We start from the raw sequence: 18,744 nt of genomic DNA, 5'->3' as shown, positions 1-18,744 counted from the left end.
TGTGTGTGTGTGTGTGTGTGTGTGTGTGTGTGTGTGTGTGTGTGTGTGTGTGTGTGTGTGTGTGTGTGTGTGTGTGTGTGTGTGTGTGTGTGTGTGTGTGTGTGTGTGTGTGTGTGTGTGTGTGTGTGTGTGTGTGTGTGTGTGTGTGTGTGTGTGAGAGAAATAGAGAGCGAGCTGCTGCAGCCGAGGGTCTGTTGTTTGGTTTCATTTTGTCATCAGCAGTCTGCACGCATGCAAACATACCACACACAGACACACACACATAAACACACACACACCCCTGCGGGAGTACAGGTCTGCAATTATAGCACATTTGTGACTTTGTCGTATTCATTGAATCGCATTGGCTCGTGCAAAATACTGCATAATTGATGAATCACAATGAATGTGGAGCGAGCAAACAGAGCCGCACTTTAATATGAGAGATATGTATGTGTGTGTGTATGTCGCATACATGAATATAACATACATACATAACATAGATCAGCCAGAGAATCAGGTTTATGAGCCTGGATCCTGTATTAATAATTATCGATGTAATGATATTCTATATGTTATTTGTCATATCTGGGTTTAACCCCCACACACACACACAGCCCCCATGGAAAACACACACACACACACACACACACACACACACACACACACACACATACACACACACATAGCATATTAAATGAATCATTGTAAACAAACCGTTTGTGGTAAAGTGTTAAAATGTAAGACGTCTTCTCATTAACACCTTACAGTGCGGCATCTTTCACTAGACAATTACCCCAACATTCAGCTGCCTCAGCAAACAAAGGCGGCTGCTATTTGTTGATGTAAATTGGAAATCGGAAAAGCAATGTGTCCGCCCGCCCAAAGCGAGAACGCTGAGCATTTAGCACGCCGAGTTCTCGACGCCCGATGACAAAACAAAACGAAACCTTGCTGCGGGGAGAGGAGTCCTTAATGGTCTTGAGATGTTTTTCTGTGCCCAACGAGAGTCTAATCATAGATAATCACAGCCTGCGTGCCTTGGGGGCCTTCATACTGTATCTCTCTCCCTCGTCTTATTCGCTACTCGACGAGGTAGCCATCTGTTCCGCGGATACTCCTTGTATTGCAGTATTCCGCCGGGAACACAATCAATTAGTTTGGCGGGAACTCAAAACGCCGCATTTGAAGGGCAAACACGTCTCTTGTAAATAAGAGGGGGGAGTTTATTTCCCCCCCCCGACAAGGAGGAACGTTCCATTTAAAGCCACAGAAAAGTTTTTGGCCAATTTGTCAAGTCAGTCAGCCGTGACGGTCTGGGTTCCGTTTGGTTTTATCCTCGGCCTGTCTTGCTAGGTCAGGTGCTTTTAATTGGCTCATTTTGATTTTGATTAATTTTAATCTGCCCTTCTACATAGGCACATCACTTTCCGGCACTTGGTCATTTGAAAATAGCTCGCATAAATCCTTCATTACATTACATTACCACCCTTCGCAGAGGGGGGAGCAATTGAGGGTTTGGTGCCTTGCTCAGGGGCGCCTCGGCAGGGCCTCGAACCAGCAACCCTCCGGTTCCCAAGCGGAAGCTCTACCCACTGAGCCACTGCCTCCCTTCAAAGTCATACACACACGCACACGCACACACATGCACATTACATGCAGAAAGCGAGAGCAGCCGCCATAACACCAGTGTGGCCGCCAATGTTGCTGATTTACGTGCGCGGTTTGAAGCCGTCTCCCTCCCAGATGCACAGTAGCGTAGCTTCGAGCAGAGGTTTGCCACCCATGGTGTCGTGTGTTCCACAGATAAATGATGCTGTGGGAGTCGGCAGTCGGGGCGATGAGATGAAGCGGAGCTGCCATAACTCTTCTTCTACGCCGCGTCATGCTCCTTGGCACACAGCAGACCTCTGAAACAGGGGTCAGCACACACACACACATGCACGCACGCACACACGCACACACACACACACACACACACACACGCACACGCGCCACAGTACAAGGAAAAGAAGTGTAGAAGGAGTGTTTGCAGTTATCCAGTTGTCTATTCAAATAATTGGGATTAATGGCGTCTGTCTGTGAAATAATGAAAAGGTGAAGCTGATGATTGGATTCTTCCTATTTGAAAACAGAGAATAGAAATATGTGATTGTACTAGGAAATAAAAGGGAAAAAATCCCATTAATGCATCGCTAACCGAAGGCGTGATCTACACTTTCACACGCTTCACACAACTTTTTTTCCTTCTCTCAACGTTGGAAACAATTGCTGTCAGTTGAGTTGTTGCAGCTTTGAGCCAGGACCTCCAATAGTGCATCTCATCACACAGCAATGTTACATACGTCTGGCCCGCTGCCCGAGCCTGCAGTAGCGCTCCTCACCCCCCCCACCCTGACTTCCACTTACATCGGGCTGCAATCAGAGCCGGGCCGAGCCGAGCCGCCCACCGTCTTGAATTACACAGCAATTTACTCTGATAAGTACCTGCATCTTAGTCATGCATTCAGATTTCTGATGGAAGTGTGTGTTTTCACATGGCCCAGGAGGTGCAGCAGACTTCACAATGCGATACTTACTACTAAGCTCTTGCAATCAGCCCTAGAGTCTCCTGTTTTCAAAGTTTCATCTTCATGTCCCCGTGGTGCCACAGAGAATGCATGCGTCCTGGTGCATCCGTGTATTTTCGCTCAACCATCCGTGCTGCTTGTCCTCCCTGTGGAAGGAGATCCCTTTTGGCTTTTTTCCAACATTCCTGGTTGGTGGCGTCCAAGGCCAGCCCCAGCCTCTGTGAGGCAAGAGGCAAGACAACGGCCACGCAGGGATGGAGAGACCAGGGACCTGATCTGACATCACCGACGCAGCTGTTAGGGATTTTAGAAAGGGAAAAGTTTTCATCCCCCGGAGTCCTGTGGAGCGGGATTAAACCGGGAGAGGAAAGTGAAAAGAGTTTGGCCAGGAGGAACCCCCGTCCTGGTTAGAGGAAAGCATACCGAGAGAGGATGATGAGGTTAGAGGGGGGGGGCCGCTGCGGGGCGCGAAGCATCCGACAGTGAGAGAGTGAGAGGGGGAGAGAGAGGAAGAGAGCAAGAAGTATGGGGGAGGATTAGCCTCAGGGCAGCGGTGACCCTGCAGTGGAGTCATCATTATAGCCGCTGCAGTACACAACACATCTCCAACAAACCTCACGTATAGAAACACGGATGAGAGACTAGGAGGCACAAATGTATTTTAAACCTTGAAACATCCAGCAGCCTGTCAGCCTCAAACACAGCGATGCCGTCATTCCTGTCGTTTTAATTATGCATTCTCCTGCTGAAAATGCACATAGAATAAAGCTGAGGGATATTTAAATGGAGACTACTGCGCCTAAATCATTCGAAGCTCCTGCTCAAGGGAACGTCAACGTACTTTTTTCAGAACTCCTGGGCCGAGCAGCGAACATGGGCGATGGATCCAGAGAGGCTTCGGGTCGTCAAATGAAAAGAAAGAAGATCTTGCGTCGAGTGCAGCTGTTACATTGAAGGCGTCAGTCGCAATTGCCTTAATCTCCACCATAGCTGAAGTTTGGAATGTGTGAACGCACTCATAGAGCTGCATACTTCTTGCATTGAATAATTCAGAGTAAAGAGCTTCCGCATTCAGTTTCAGGCCTAAGGTCCAGTGGTTTCCTCTGTCCTGATGGGCCTCCAATCATAGCAGCTTACTGGAATCCTTCCAGTCAGATGCTGCTGCCAGCATTTCTACCAGCCAATTAGGGACCATTTTACTGACTGACTTAATAAACAACCAATGATCTAACAATCCCTAAAGGGTATTGATGTTATCCCGAGTCATTGTGTACAGTAGCATTTCACCTCCCAGTCGTGTCCGGCAGCACTGAATGTTGTAAGAACACTTTCTCTGGTGTTGCTCGATAAGAGGAAAAGGCAGACACTGCTCAGTGTGTGTGTGTCTGTGTGTGCCAGCGCTGGCCGACTCTGCCTCACACACAGCTGTGTGAGCTCCTCTGTAGAAGCACAGCTGCGGGGCTCCGCTCTCTCCCATGAGACAAATGATACCCCATTACCACACACAGCACAGCAGAGGCTTTTCATCGCCCCTCTCCGTGCTTTCTTATTAAAATGTTATTCTTCTGCAAACGAAGGACCTTTTGAGGGCCTTGACTATTTGAAGTGTAGCTTTTCTTTTGTTTTTAAGGTTATTGATTTGTTTCAGTCTAGCACAGAGGACAGCAAGTGTGTGTGTGTTTGAATGCCAAAGTTTGCTTCTTATAGGTATTGAGAGACTGTTTGGAAAGATAACATGCAAATGCGCAAACAGTGTTTACCGTGTCGTCTAGAAGGCCTTTGTGTGCCTTAAATGTATAGTTTGCTGCGTGATATCACAAAGACACAGATTGGGAGTAAGCATGATCACTCACTCACACACACATATTCACACACACACACACACACACACACACACGTATACACGCGAGTGTGCAGGACCACAGATGGTAAATATAGCCCACAGGAGTGAATGATCACGGTCTGTTTATAGCCACGGCAGCCATTACTGACTGAATAGGTTTACGCAGCTCCATCTCCTCTTCTCGTCGCCTGACGACCAGCGAGCGCCTCCGTTCCCCGGGCGTGACTTACTGTGGAGCAATTGTTTCAGCTCTGTTAAATGAAAGCTGACAGCCATCTTGCTCTCCCCACGACCACTGTTAACGGCTCGGTCAGTCCAATTGGCTGTCCAGGACCCCACGACCCCCACACACACACACACACACACACACACACCCTACACCGCCCCCCGGGGAGCAGCAAGGGGGCAAGCATGCAGTGATGAGGAGTAATGATGTAACTGTAATTATGTTTGTCTGGTTACGCAGTGTGTCAATAACGTCCTAATTAATTGTCTGTTAATAGGAACAACAAACTGTCTTGTTTTGCCGGCTGTGTCACTCTGCCGCCGCTCGCTCACGTAGAGTAGGTTTGCTTGCTCACTCTCATCGATCGCTCTCTTCCTCTGTGTCTGCTCCTCTCCGTCTTCCTCTTGTTCTCTCCGCTCCGCAGTCCTCACCTCGTGTCTGTCTCTGTCTGTCTCGCACGCAGCACATGTTCCCATTTTCCGCTCCCACTTACCTTCTTTCTATTCAGCCCCGCTGTTATGTCCGCCTATTCAATCACACGCCGCTTTTCACTTCTTCTCCCCCAGACCTGAGGACTTTTGACGTTGTTTCTTTTGATAAAAGTGATAACCCTGGAGCAAATTAATTCAGTCTTGTACTCGACTTCAAATGTCATACAATGAAGGTCATGATCATGAAAGGAAGACTGAAAAAGAAGGAAGCAATAATTGATCAACACGATTCTGGATAGAACTCACACTCGACTGGTGCAGAGACAGAGTATGCTCACTCATTCAGCAATATCTGAATGAATAGGTTTGCTTTTGTGAAAGGTCCTAAGAAAAGATCAGATTCATATTGCAGATGTCCTGTAATGATGTCATATTGCCCATTGTCCTCATAAATTAGAAGCACGTGCCAGTTTGTTAATTAGCATTGACAAATGTCACAGCAATCCGCAGAAAAGGGCATGAGACTGCAAGGCCGTGTGCGCACACAGAAATTGGAAAGAAAAGTTAAAAGAGAAGTGAAGAATGCCCAAACGAGCATCTTATCAAGGTGGAGCACCAGAATCCCAAATGTGAGAAAAGCTCCAGTAGCTCTGAGGTAAAGGTGCTGCAGCAGGAAGTGAACAGCAAAGCAGCTGTCAGACCCAGCAGCATCATTAGTGGATATAAAATACTAAAATACTGAATGCAGAGATCGGACCACGACTGATGAAATAAAAACAACAATGGTTTGATCCTAATACTGAGGCCAAAAACAGATATTGTCAAACACAGAAGAGAGACGCTGACCACTGGAGGGGGAAAGGGCTTAGAGTTATCTGATTATTGGAAAGAAGGCACTCTGGCGTGAAGCATCAGATGAGCGTTTGAACACAGACCAACACAGAACCTGGCACCTCGAGGCCAGTAACCTCCTCTGTGTCCTCTGTGCCAGCACCCAGGGTCTCTCCTTCAGCTGCCCCATGTCTGATCTGAGATGTGGCCCTGGACACCAAAGAGAGAATTTGAAGAAATCAATACAAATTTTGAAAAAGAAATAAGGAGGGAGAGGGTTTCAAGATGAGATTTCTGAAGATCAGTCGGTGAATGAGACCCACTCAAAGTCGAGCATTGTAAACCTGTGGGTTGTACTCAAACTCCGGACGACTAAATGACATCACCGCCCTTGTGATGCCGTATTAAAACTTCCTGCAACACAATGCGGCTGTTGTCCTTCGTTGAGCTTATGCAACACACCATACAGTTTGATAGAGGGAAACTTTAGCCTCCATTCCTCACAATAAAATGGAAATGAAAGCAGTGGCTGTGCCCTCGTAAGTCATCCCGCCGAGAGAAAACTGACCCCGCTTGTATGCGATTGAGGCTCTAAATCAGCCTGCAGACACCTCCTGCTCCTCTCATCTGAAGGCGCTTCTAGAGAACCATCATTCATGGCGGAGAGCAAGTGCTGCGCTTTGATATTCTTGCGCCGTGTCGGCTCTGTAACGCCGCGTATGCGTGCCGCTGCTTTTTGCATGCTCGTGTGCGTTTGTGTTTGATCTCTGTAGTGCGCTTGACAAAGACGCCATTGAAAATAAATCACGACGTACACGCGCTGCAATACGCAACGTGCGCTGCGGCTCGGCTCAACGTGTCGCCCTGTGTTCCCGTTGGGCGGTGGCGTCTTGCTGCGGCGTTCAAGGACACACACTGGGGTTTAGCATCGTCTTGATTAGAGCTCGGGCCAGCTGGCAAGACGCTCACACAACAAACTCAGTGTCCTCTTGTGTAACCTGCTGTAAACAAAGGCTGCCTTGGTTGTGCTGGATGCCTTTAAAATTTTAATAACTCCAGGGCGTTGAGATACAAGGGGAGATTTTTATATTCCAGTTGTTTGAATAAGCTTTTTTCACCATGTAGATACAATACAAATGCACAGAACAGAAGTAGAGAACAGAGGTAGAAGTAGAATGGTCACCACTCTGGTCAAAGTATCTTGGGGGCCGTAAGCTGATTTTAAACAGGGTCAGCCTATTTCCAAAGTCTGAAATTTCATTTTGTTCCCTAGCTTTCTTCTTTTCCCCAGCTCTTGTGTATACACGTGTACATACGGTGAATTGAATTATGCCTCCAGGCCTCCACAGTCCAGTGCTTTCAATAAAATCATTGTTCGAGGATTTTTTATTTCTCCTAACGCCATCAAACCTCCATTAATATATTGGAGCTGACGCTGATGCTCACCGACTGACTTGATAAATGAACGGCAGCTACGAGCGGCGTGACTCACTCCGTCTGAGTGTCTGAGGAGGGGGAGTGAGAGCAGCCAAGTGAGCATCAGAATAGCGTTGACTAACCCAGTGTTTGTTTTGCAGACTTTCGTCATCCCCGGCCTGTGAGTGAAGAGCAGACGGCCGTTTTGACGTCATCTCTCCCCATCTCTGAAAAGGTAAGATGCCACTTCTCCATCTGCTTTGACAATCTGTGAACGCCGCCGCAAAATGGAAACTGTCAGTGTCTAATTACCCGTGTGGGCTGGGTACTTTCACAGGAGTCTCCCTCGATATTCTCTTGTGCGATAGTCTTGATTAAAACGCATTATAGTTCACATTTCTTCAACCTTTTCTTTGATTTCAATCCCATCTGTTGCACCTGCGATTGCTCTTTGCGCCGTACGTTCCATGTAGTATAATCTAGTCCTGATTGGAGTGGCCTTTTATAGACGCCGGGATGAATCCTCCTACCTAAAGGAGCCAGGGCCGATAACCACCCAGGACTCTCTGCTCCATGGTACTCCGCTTCAAAGGGAAGAGCGGCTTAAAGGGGCTCACTAAAATTAGCCGGGCAATAGATAACCTGTGTCTCGAGATCAAAGCGGGGCTGAACTGTCAGGCTCTTCAATGGCGCCTGTGGTGGCAGAGGCTGTAGAAGGAGGAATGTGAAGAGAGAGAGAGAGAGAGAGAGAGAGAGAGAGAGAGAGAGGGATGGCTGGCAGGGCTGCAATGCTATTCATGCAAATAGAGGAGTGTTCAAGAGGCCGAATATCGAGGTGTAAAGTTCCACACTAGGGGATTATTCTTGGGGTTTCCGGACTGAATGTGTCAAGGTTCTGTGTGGCGTGCATTCATACTCTGATTCCCCTGCTGCAGCCCTGTTTATTTGCAACCCAAAACCCATTTCAAGCAGGAGATTCAGGTACAGTAAGTGGGTCGACTGAAAGCATTTTGGACCACTTTGCATGCATTCAGGCGTCAGAGTTGAATGCCACAGCCGGTCTCTGGACGTCACCGTTCACGGAGTTTGCAGCCGGCAACTGCAGACCGATTCCCTACAATGCACAACCACAACAGTTCACTGAATTGTCTTTTTCCAGGCAGGTAGTTGGTTGAATGTGATTGTCATTCTAATTAGATTTGCAATCCCGAGACATACGGTAGATTCTTGGCAGCGACAGACTCGTCTTTAATCCAGGCCAGATTCTAATCATCAGGATTGTGCCTCTGTGGTAAAAGGAGGATGTTGGATCAGTATACATGTGTCTTAATTACCTGCAAGTTCAGTATAGCATCAGATTGTTCCGATTAAATTATCTTTTCAATTAATCAGATAAATTAACCCTGTGGATTGAATGATCTGTTTGATTCCACACGGCCCCACAAAAATGCAAACCCCAAGTCCTGCTACAAATGAAGGATTTACAAGTAATTATTTTATGACCCTGCATGATATCGAAAGAGCCTCTTTGTTCCCCCGTTTGCTTATCAGAGCATGTATGAATTTACATTTGAGTGAGAAATATGTAAAACAGAACGAGCCTCAGTGCCCTCCATATTTCCGGCCTTGTAAATATTATATTATCAGTTCCTCTGCTGTGTCCGTCTGTCCGTGTGTCCGTGTGTGTGTTTCCGTGTGTGTGTGTGTGTGTGTGTGTGTGTGTGTGTGTGTGTGTGCTCTCATAACAATGAGAGTGCGGGGGTGGGTGGATAATCACTTGTTCTCTTTGGACTGCAGTTTGGAAGGAAATGATACCAATACACACAAACACACACATACACTCCTCCCAACATTGTAGCCTTCGGTAACAACGTCCGCTACGAGCTCTTCGACCTCTGGGAAACTTGCGATCCAGTAAAGGGAGAACACACGGAGCGCCGCTGATTGTGGCAGGGCCTTCCTGTGCATATGTGTGTCGGGCCTGCATTCATATCCCTGCTGTGTTCGCTGGCTGGAAGTTTACTGACTGATGTGTTCTGCCAGTGAAACATTTCCATATTTATTTCCCCGGCCAACACCACATGCCCCGGTGGCCGCTGGAGACCTCGCAAGCTTGTCTTTAATTGGCTATTGATTGACTATGCTGTGGCAGTGGGAGACAATAAATTACCGGCTGCTTGCAAGAGGAAGGTGGCACAGGAGTCGAGGATGAGCGATCAGTGGTAGCCGCAGAGTCAAGAGGGGGATTGCATTTTATTTTATACATACCTCATTTATATTTATGCCCCCAAGGATCAATGATGCAATCTGTGAGAGTAGCGACGGAGCCTCCCCAATCGTGGATGCGGTTCATTTGCATAGGTCTCGGCACATTGTTTTCCGAACGGAAAGGTGGCGCCGGCGTGTAGAGATGCATTTGGAAAAGATGAGCGATGCAGTTTGGGTGTACGCCTCGATTTGATGTGAAATTGCCGGCATCACAGCAGCTGTCATTGTCATTCACTGACGATTCCACGGTTACATCATGGGTGTGTGTACTGTATGTCCTTTTCCTGATACTCTGGAGGAATTTTCCCAGCATGTTTAGAGGCTGAATACGTGACTAAAACAACTGCACATCCTCCTTAACGACGTGTCAATCACAAATGACCACACACAAACGCTCCCTCAAAGGTTAAGTGGCCGCCAAACCACATACTTGCTTGTTTCTTCAACCTGTTACTTTGTTCACTCAGTCGGTACGTCCGGCCAAATTGCTCAATTTAAACCCGAGCCGGAGCCGGAGGGATTCCTAAGCGGCTACGTCATTCTAAAAACCACGCCGCTCCACTAAGCCGGGAACTATCTGGGGAATGTCCGCTCCTGCTGTGTAGCACACATCCAGGTCCCTTTCCGGTAAATGCCAAGAGGCTCAAATGGGCTTTGATGCTGCCTGCACGTGAATGTCTGTGTGTGTAGGCATCTGTTCTTGCGGTGGTGGTGGTGGTGGTGTGCGTATGTCTGCAAGTTTGTGTGAATGCTGACAGGCAGCCAGCTTGGGTATTGATCTGTAGCCATTCCGACTGGAGCCCAAAGGGCGGCTGTATCATCTGTCAGTCTACTGAGAAGGGCATTACAGCTGCACTGATCTTAGATCACAAATCCTACTCAGAGTGTGAGAGCGAGCGAGCGAGCAACACATGGAGAGAGCCGGGCCCATGGAGCTGCAGCGAGAGACAGAAATAGACGGAGAGAAAAAGTCATAAACAGAAACATGAAAAATACAATGTGTGTTTATCACTGTGAGTTGTGGCTGTGTGTGTGTGTGTGTGTGTGTGTGTGTGCGCACAGTTGCACGTGTGCTCAAGCGTATATGTCGGTCCTTATTAACACAAACCGGAGGGGGTCCTGCTGCTGAACTGCTTCATTCCTCTAAAGTCTTGGTTGATTGAGACAAACAGGTCCTCTTTTAGGACCTCTGAGTGAAAACAACACTGTTGACCTTGTCACCTCCATGACCACCCACACACTGATGCTGCTGTGCCTCAGCCTCCTCACTCATTCTCTCTCTCTCTCTCTCTCTATCTCTCTCTCACTAACTCACTTCACACCTCATTGACAGGACAATTACACACCACTCACATGGAATCAACACTCACTACGTTTCCTTACAAGTTGGATGATACTGTGATTAATTGACTTGAATACATTTTTTCAAACACTTAAATACAATTAAATGGCGACAAATAGCTGTATGCGTACTCCGGGTAACAGACCTAGATTATGCAATAGTAAATATATTTATCCAGGCGTGTTAAGTTCTTAGAGGCATGTGCGTCTCCTCATGCATTCCCTCAGTAGGCACACACTCGCCTTGTAGTGATTACGTAACACGTAATGTATACTCTGGGAACGGCGGAATCCTATTGATTCTCTGCATGTACACAGCGTAATCACATTTTTGCCTTTAATCGCAGTAAGGATAAACGTTCCCGGTGTTGCGTGCATGTAAACACATTGACTGATACACACTGACATAACCGCGTATAGACAAACATGCCACATACGCACACGTACTGTAGCTGTAGGGACATCATAAATCCTTAGAATTAGAGCATATCACAGCTCTGCTCGTAATGAATGTTAAACTTCAAAGGATAGAATATCTCCTGCTTAAGAACTTAAGTCTCTCTGCTATTTTAGTCTTTGTGTTCGGTTTCTTCCCACTGCCTCAGCCCTCCTGTTTTCACCCGTAGACCTCTTTCTTTACATTGTAATTAAGTATTGTTAAGTTGGTAGTTTTGGCTCTTAAGGCGGACAAAAGGCAACAACCATCCTGTTGCTTTTGCAGACTCTATTGTGCAGACAAAGTCCCAAGGTCGCCGCAACTAGTCTTGTGTGACTCTGCTCCGCCGAGCATCGCGCAGTGATTATTCCATCACTCTAAATCTCCCAAATCTGTTCCCACCACACATTCAACATGCTGATGTGCTCCGCCGTTTCACTTTCAATATTCCGTGAGTGTCGGAGCTCAGATTCAAGAAATAAGAACGTTGATGATGGATAACGAGAGAGGCTCATTCGGGTTTTTGTTTACCATTTTCATTGTTTGGCAATTGTGCATTGGGTTGAGCTGCTTTCTACATTTCTGCTTAATGTTGGTATATTGTTGCTATTACATAATAATATATTATATAATAATAAGTTGCAAATTACAGGAATGCCTTTTTTCTTTTTTGTATAAACGGAGGAAAAGGCATTCACTATCCGCTGCCTCTTCAATGTTCAGAAAAGAAAGACCTTCAGACAACCTACTGTCCTATTATTAAAAACCTACATATCACTGATGACGCATGCTTTATGTTTTTTGTTATTTCTTTATTTTTTCTCTTCCATTTATATATTCCTGTTGATATTTGCAGCCTGTAATCATCCACTTAGCTGCAAAAATAACAAACCTCAGATCCGTTATTGATGAAAAAACCCTGTTAAGAACATAAGGTTACCTGCTGTCTGCCTGAGTACGCTTCCATATTACCACCATCGACCCCGAGACCCTTCCACACACGCTCCAATAACCGCTGAGAGCTCCACCAAGGTGACGTGGATCATCTTGTTTATCACTGAGAAACACCAACATGGATTGATGAGTGAATTAAATAACCCACATGTTGTGAAAATCACTCAATAGATCAACGCCGGAGAAGTTTGCTGTACAAATAAGACAAAAAGGTCAAGATTTGACCTTCAAATCTTTGGTTTGCTTCACTGCAAACATCTAACACGTCGTTTCCTCTCAACTCTCCAATCAAACTGTCGTGTCCTGTTATACTGGGGCCACAAATCTGCGTCGGTGGCCTGGCAGGCAGAGCTCATTTATTTTGAAGCGAGCAGTGATATCGTGAAGTGAAGCAAAACGCCGCCGAAACGTATTAATTGCCGCGACGGAGAGGAAATTACAAGAGAGGAAGGAAAGGACGAAGGAAAGACGAGGAGTGGAAACCACCACTTAAAGACTCAATCAGTGTTTCTGGACAGCAAGTGACTGAGGGGGGTACGAGGGAGCGGAGCAAACAAGAATGGCCCTGGCTGATGATTTGAAAGGGGGAAACACACACACACACAGACACAGACACACACACACGTTTGCAACGCGTGTCGTTTCTCCCCCATGACTTCGTCACTCCCAGCGGAGATGATTGAGAAGAGTGTTATCATACTTAACGGTGGGCGCTAATCGAGTCACGCATTCCTGTGTCCCCTGTAGAAAGTGATTTGCCTGCTCTGATGTAGCAGAGAATAGACTGTGTGTGTGTGTCTGTCTGTGTGTAGGTGTGTGTGTGTGGCTGGGTTTAACAGGCGTACAGGGTTTGATTCTACTTGGTCTCTTTACAGATCTGTGTCGCCACGGTGAGGGGATGGGGCAGCCACCGTGGAGCCGATGTGTGGTTTAGACCTGTGTGTGTGTGTGTGTGTGTGTGTTTGTGTGGGCTGCTGTTTAATGTGCAGGGCTTTAAGAGTGTAGGAGGATTAATGTAAGATTGTAACTACCAGTAGTGTTTCCATAAAGATGCCCTCTGTCAAGCCATAATGTTTCATGTGTGTGTATGTGTGTGTATGTGTGTGTGCCCCATATGTGTAAAACTTAACATGACACGACGAGATGATTACAAACACCTTATATATCATCCAGATCTATTACCATTCTGCTGGTTCAGGCTTACCTGTAACACTATGCAGCTTTAATCTAACATTCAGTTCTCAATCGTAACTTTGATTCTTTTCCTGAAATGAAAAAAGGTGTTTGCACTCTTGCTGTCTATCTTGGAATTCTTTTAAACAAAGGATTACGGTGATCTAGGTCTGTGGCTACGCTAATCTCCAGCTGGGAAGTGTGTATGTGTGTGTGTGTGTGTGTGTGTGTGTGTGTGTGTGTGTGTGGTCTTGAGGGGGTGCACTGCAGCCTATGTAGACCGACAGATGGGTTGTTCATCGAGTAATATTGCCACTAATGCCAAGGATCAGAGGAGATCAGCAGCCAACCTTTCACCCCCAGTTGCACCGACAGGAACAAGGTGACCTGGTTGCCAGTTAACAACCCCCCAAAAAATAGAATGCTGGAAACGCTACAGGAATGTCACAAACCTCATCGTCCTTACTGTCTTCATCCATCTTTTCATCCAGGGTGTCCTTCCTCAGTGTGCGCCCATTTGTGGCCTCCTTTGGGGAAACGTGTGTGCGTGCGTGCGTGCGTGCGTGCGTGCGTGCGTGCGTGCGTGCGTGCGTGCGTGCGTGCGTGCGTGCGTGCGTGCGTGCGTGCGTGCGTGCGTGCGTGCGTGCGTGTGTTTTTCGCATCTGCCGTTCCCGTGGCATCCTTGACAGCGGGTGACGGAAAGGAGGCAAGGCAAGGTGGGCTTTGCGTTTCCTCCCTGCAAGGTTTCCTTTGTCTGCAGATCATCTACCATCGCTGCCCTAAAAGGATTACCACATGTAAACTGGAGGCACACTTATCATCTCCGGTGATGATCGGCACTCCACTACATCAGCAGGCAGCGTAGGAGTCGAGCTTTACTGCACACCGCCGCCGCCACATGAAATGGCTCCTCGCAGTCACTTTACCTGCGACATTTGATTTAGAATCAACAAACATTTAGGTGTTCAGCAGCCGGCGTGGCGTGTTTAGTATTCCTGACACACACATCCGTTTTTACAGCAAGACTATTTAGTTATTTATATTTATGATGCGCATCCGCTGCGCTGTCTTTCCGGCGCCCTGGCACATCAAGGTTTTTTCCGCGTCTGGTCGAAGCATTATGCATGCTGACATGTTTATGATGGAGGGAGGGGGGGAGGGAGGGGGGAAGGGAGAGAGGAAGAGAGAGAGCGAGAGAGAGAGAGACGTGTGACAGCCAAATGGCAAATTTCAGACTTTCTTTGGGAGTGTTTTCCCCACGTTCCCACAAGCTGGGAATCAAATTGGAATTGAAACCCAGCTGGCTCCAAGAAATCCATTTTAATTTTTCTTGTTAGTGTCTCGCATATTTCAAAGCATGTCTTCTTGCCCTCCAGGTGGACTTATTATTTTATTACACGGCAATAAAAAGCCTTCCCCTGCCTAAGTCCTTTTCTAAAAGGTGTGGATGTTCGGCGTACGGCTCTGCAGAGAACGTATTAAGACCACACAAAGCTCCTGTGTTTCAGTAAATAATGGTTTGCCTTCTCCTGCGTAACCTTCCAGGCTGGATTCCTGGCATGCAGCGTCCCCCAAAGTGTCTTTAGAATTTATCTGGTCTCGCACACAACAATATTAATCACAATGTAAAACGCTGCGCCTTCACGATACATCACAATCCGGCCGCAGGGCAGCCGTACATCAAAACTACAATGCCCTTGACGTCTGCATTAAGCTCATAAAGTTCTTTTTTTACATTCAGATCCAGCAGACAGTCTGAGTTTCTTGTCCTAGCGAGTTGAGGAACAGCGGCCCCTGTACATGTGCGTGTGTGTGTGTGTGTGTGTGTGTGTGTGTACGGTGTGTGTGTGTGTGTGTGTGTGTGTGTGTGTGTATGCGTGTGCGTGTGTGTGTGTGTGTGTGTGTGTGTGTGTGTGTGTGTGTGTACGGTGTGTGTGTGTGTGTGTGTGTGTGTGTGTGTACGGTGTGTGTGTGTGTGTGTGTGTGTGTGTGTGTTGCGGCTGTATGTACTCAGACTGTGACTGCGTGGCGGCAGGTGGAGACCGTCTGTCTCCGGCCCGACTGAGCGGTGATTTATGGCCTCTACCTGCTCGGTGGCTTTGGTCCAGGCACAGGGTGGTCCTCCTCCTCTTCCTCTCCCGCCGCAACCGCCGCACAACCAGACAGCTTGATGAGAATAATGTCTCAGTCCCGTGTTCTACCAGGCATATGCAGCAGCGACTCCCGAGCCTGCGTGGAGCCGTTTGTGCCGCGCTTAAACCGATCGCTGGCGTCCCCAGAGCTCCCTAACCCGTGAGCGCCACGCCACAGATGCGTGCAAAAGTCATTGTGGATGCAGCTTGGGGAATACTTCCAGCAGCGAGCCTGTGCTTTATTAGTATTTGAGAGGGAGCGCTGACTGCGTTTGACTTTTAGATTGATTTCGCAGCCGGCGATCAATGACGAGGCTCAGACGTGTCCAGCTGGTTTCCGCATACGCCTCGGCCCCGCCTGTCACAGAGCGAGCTTTCGTCTCTGCTCCTCTGCTCTCCGGTACCGTCGAGATGTTTTGACAGGGAAAAGTGATGTTTTATGAATTTGTGCTTTTAACACACAGGCACAAGCCCTTCACCTCCCAAGGAGAATGGAGTGTTTCACTTTTTCTGAGCTGTTTCAAAAGTCATGCAGGGTAGGGGGGGGGGGCGCCGTTCTTCTTCACTAAAGCTCCTGTTCTCACCCTCTGGAATCATTTGTATGCTTGATAGGGAAGACCGTCCCTAAACAGGCTCCCCTGTGTTCCTGCTGCGGCGCTCCCTCAGCCCCCATGAATCGCCCACAGAAGCACGAGCAGCTGAACCCGCAACCGACGCCGCAGCGGCTTTGGCGGCGGATTAAACACAAAGCCTTAGGCACATAGAATAAAATGCTCTAAATTGATTTGGCCGGCTCTGTTTGAAATGGAGAACGCTGCTAATAGCGTTTCATTAACACGGGTCAATTTCCTGCGTACAGGCAGAGATACTCCACTAGACCCCCATTAGACACAGGACTGCAACACACCAAAATGTTGATAGCAGGTAGGGGGTTAAATATGCTTTCTTTTGTCACGCTTTCAGTGATTGCAAGGTTAGGAATATATAGGGTGCGGTGATGTTTTTGTTTTGCTTTTATTGGCCTCTGAGTCTTGAGGAAATATTGCGGTGGAGCAAATGTGCAAGCATCGCCTGCTGTTATAGCCACCAGCAGCATTACATCACACATAAATGAATAACGCACTGCAGAAGGACAATAAGCATACGCATATAACAATTTTAAATTAGCTCCAAGCGTGTTTGTGTGTGCGCCTGTGTGTTTAGTATTGACTTGATTACCTGTTGTGTTCCTGATGATTATCTCAAAATCACAAAATGTTTGCTTCGTCGTGACCACTCCACTAGCCCCACTCACATATCACATACTGTACAGAACACACACGCACACACACACACGCACGCACGCACGCACGCACGCACGCACGCACGCACGCACACACACACACACACACACACACACACACACACACACACACACACACACACACACACACACACACACACACACACACACACACACACACACACACACACACACACACACACACACACACACTCTCACACACACACACACTCACACACACACCTCTCCTCTCAGTTCTCTCAGCAGGCCCACCGCCCCGCTCTCCGCAGCAAGTCACCCAATCGGTCGCCGCTCTGTAGTTTAAATCAAGGCGCCGCCTCCCCCGCTGCTTGTCAGACTTCGTGGCAGTGTTTTGAGAGATCTGTGCGCGTGTGTGTGTGTGTGTGCGCGTCCTTCGTCTGTTTTTTCCTCATTCTTCCGAGCGAGGTGCTGCTGCAGTCACGGCGAGGGCTGAATTCACAATGTGTGTGCTGTATATCTGAGTAACCAAGTAGAAAAGTGGGGCGCTTATGACATTGGCCGCAGATATCCATCTTTAGATTAATCAAATAGAGATGCATGATACACACACGGAGGCTCCTGGTAGTTCGGCTTTATATATATATGACCCAGGAAATCTGAATGTTAGTAATTCACTGTCTGGGCACAATGAAGCATGTTGTCGAAGCTTCTCTTTATCTCTGTCATCTCAAGGCCACAGCTTCTCCTGAACCGCTGACGTCACTTTCCCCCCGGTCCCTCACATGATGTCTGCCGGGTAGAGATGGAAGCGAAGCCAACGGATGAGATGTCTCGATAGATAATTCTCTAATGTCTCCGGCTCTTCATCTTTCCCCGGCAGAAGCCGGCGCCCTCTCCTTTATCACTCTCACTTTCTCCATCTCTGCCATCGAAATCGCCACGGAGACACACGGCGCGGCAGATTAGTCTGCTTTTGTGCCGGAGAGAGCGTGAGGATATTGCCTCTGTGCAGCCAATACAAACAACAACGTGCCTTTAAGGCTCGGGCAGGTATTTACGCTCACCCTTCCCAACTTCAAATCGCCTGATGCCTTCGCTTCCGTCGCAGGAATCGTAAACTGGTGGTTATCCAGAGTAATTGATACACTCGAGAACCGACTCTGAGTTTCCAAACCCAATGCGGCACCGTTACATAAACACCCAATAAAGGACATGAAAATAAATAAGTTGCAATCTAATTTGCATAGTAATTAATTAGTGGCGAGTCGTATGAACCAAGCGTGTGAGAGCTATATGAAGAAGGTGTGAATATGATAGATTGTGGCCCAGGGCGCTAATTTACCTTTCAGCACCTGCAGAAGCTCTAATGATTTCCTTTATTTTAATCAAAGCAGCAGGTCTGTTACAAATATGTTGTTCGCCACGGCAGCATATGTGGTTAAATAGAGGAACGTGTGTTAGTTAGAGCCCCCTGGGACGCAATATGTAAGGCTATTTGTTTGAATGATATGCTCCATTATATGATAGGAGTGTGTGAAGAAGAAGAAGAAGAAAAGCAAAGGAGAGGTCCCTGAAACAGACAGGACACCCAGAATCAACAGGATTAACATAAATAAAGACATTACATACAGTTTAATATTCAGCAATGACATTTGAACTGATGTTATGTGACACAGTACAACATCTGAACCATTTCTTTAGACTCCCCCACCCCACACACACACACACACACACACATTTACCACACACAGCACAGATTCATGAACACGTTGCAGTGTGCTTTTTTTTTGCTGCAAGGTTAGGTAACTGCTGCAACAGCATAGTGCCATAGTGTGTGTTGAATGCTTTCACACATTGTACCAAGTGTGTCCTTGGATCTA

At 47.5% G+C, this 18,744-nt stretch overlaps 1 protein-coding gene across 1 annotated transcript in view; it reads left to right on the top strand.

The window, feature by feature from the left end:
- The window catches only part of tspan9a (tetraspanin 9a), a 127,603-nt gene that overhangs the window by 29,278 nt on the left and 79,581 nt on the right, over positions 1-18,744 (top strand). Inside the window, exon 3 of the mRNA XM_076171985.1 lies at positions 7,458-7,531. The gene's annotated coding sequence lies outside the window, so the exon portion shown is untranslated. The remainder of the gene's footprint in view (positions 1-7,457; positions 7,532-18,744) is intronic.

This window comes from Genypterus blacodes, unplaced genomic scaffold (assembly GCF_046128005.1).
Source record: "Genypterus blacodes isolate CSIRO-AG114 ecotype Tasmania unplaced genomic scaffold, CSIRO-AGI_Gbla_v1 ptg000015l_1, whole genome shotgun sequence".
Taxonomy (NCBI): Eukaryota; Metazoa; Chordata; class Actinopteri; order Ophidiiformes; family Ophidiidae; genus Genypterus; species Genypterus blacodes.
The sequence above is the reverse complement of the archived record's forward strand: the minus strand, read 5'-3'. Positions and strand labels throughout refer to the sequence as shown.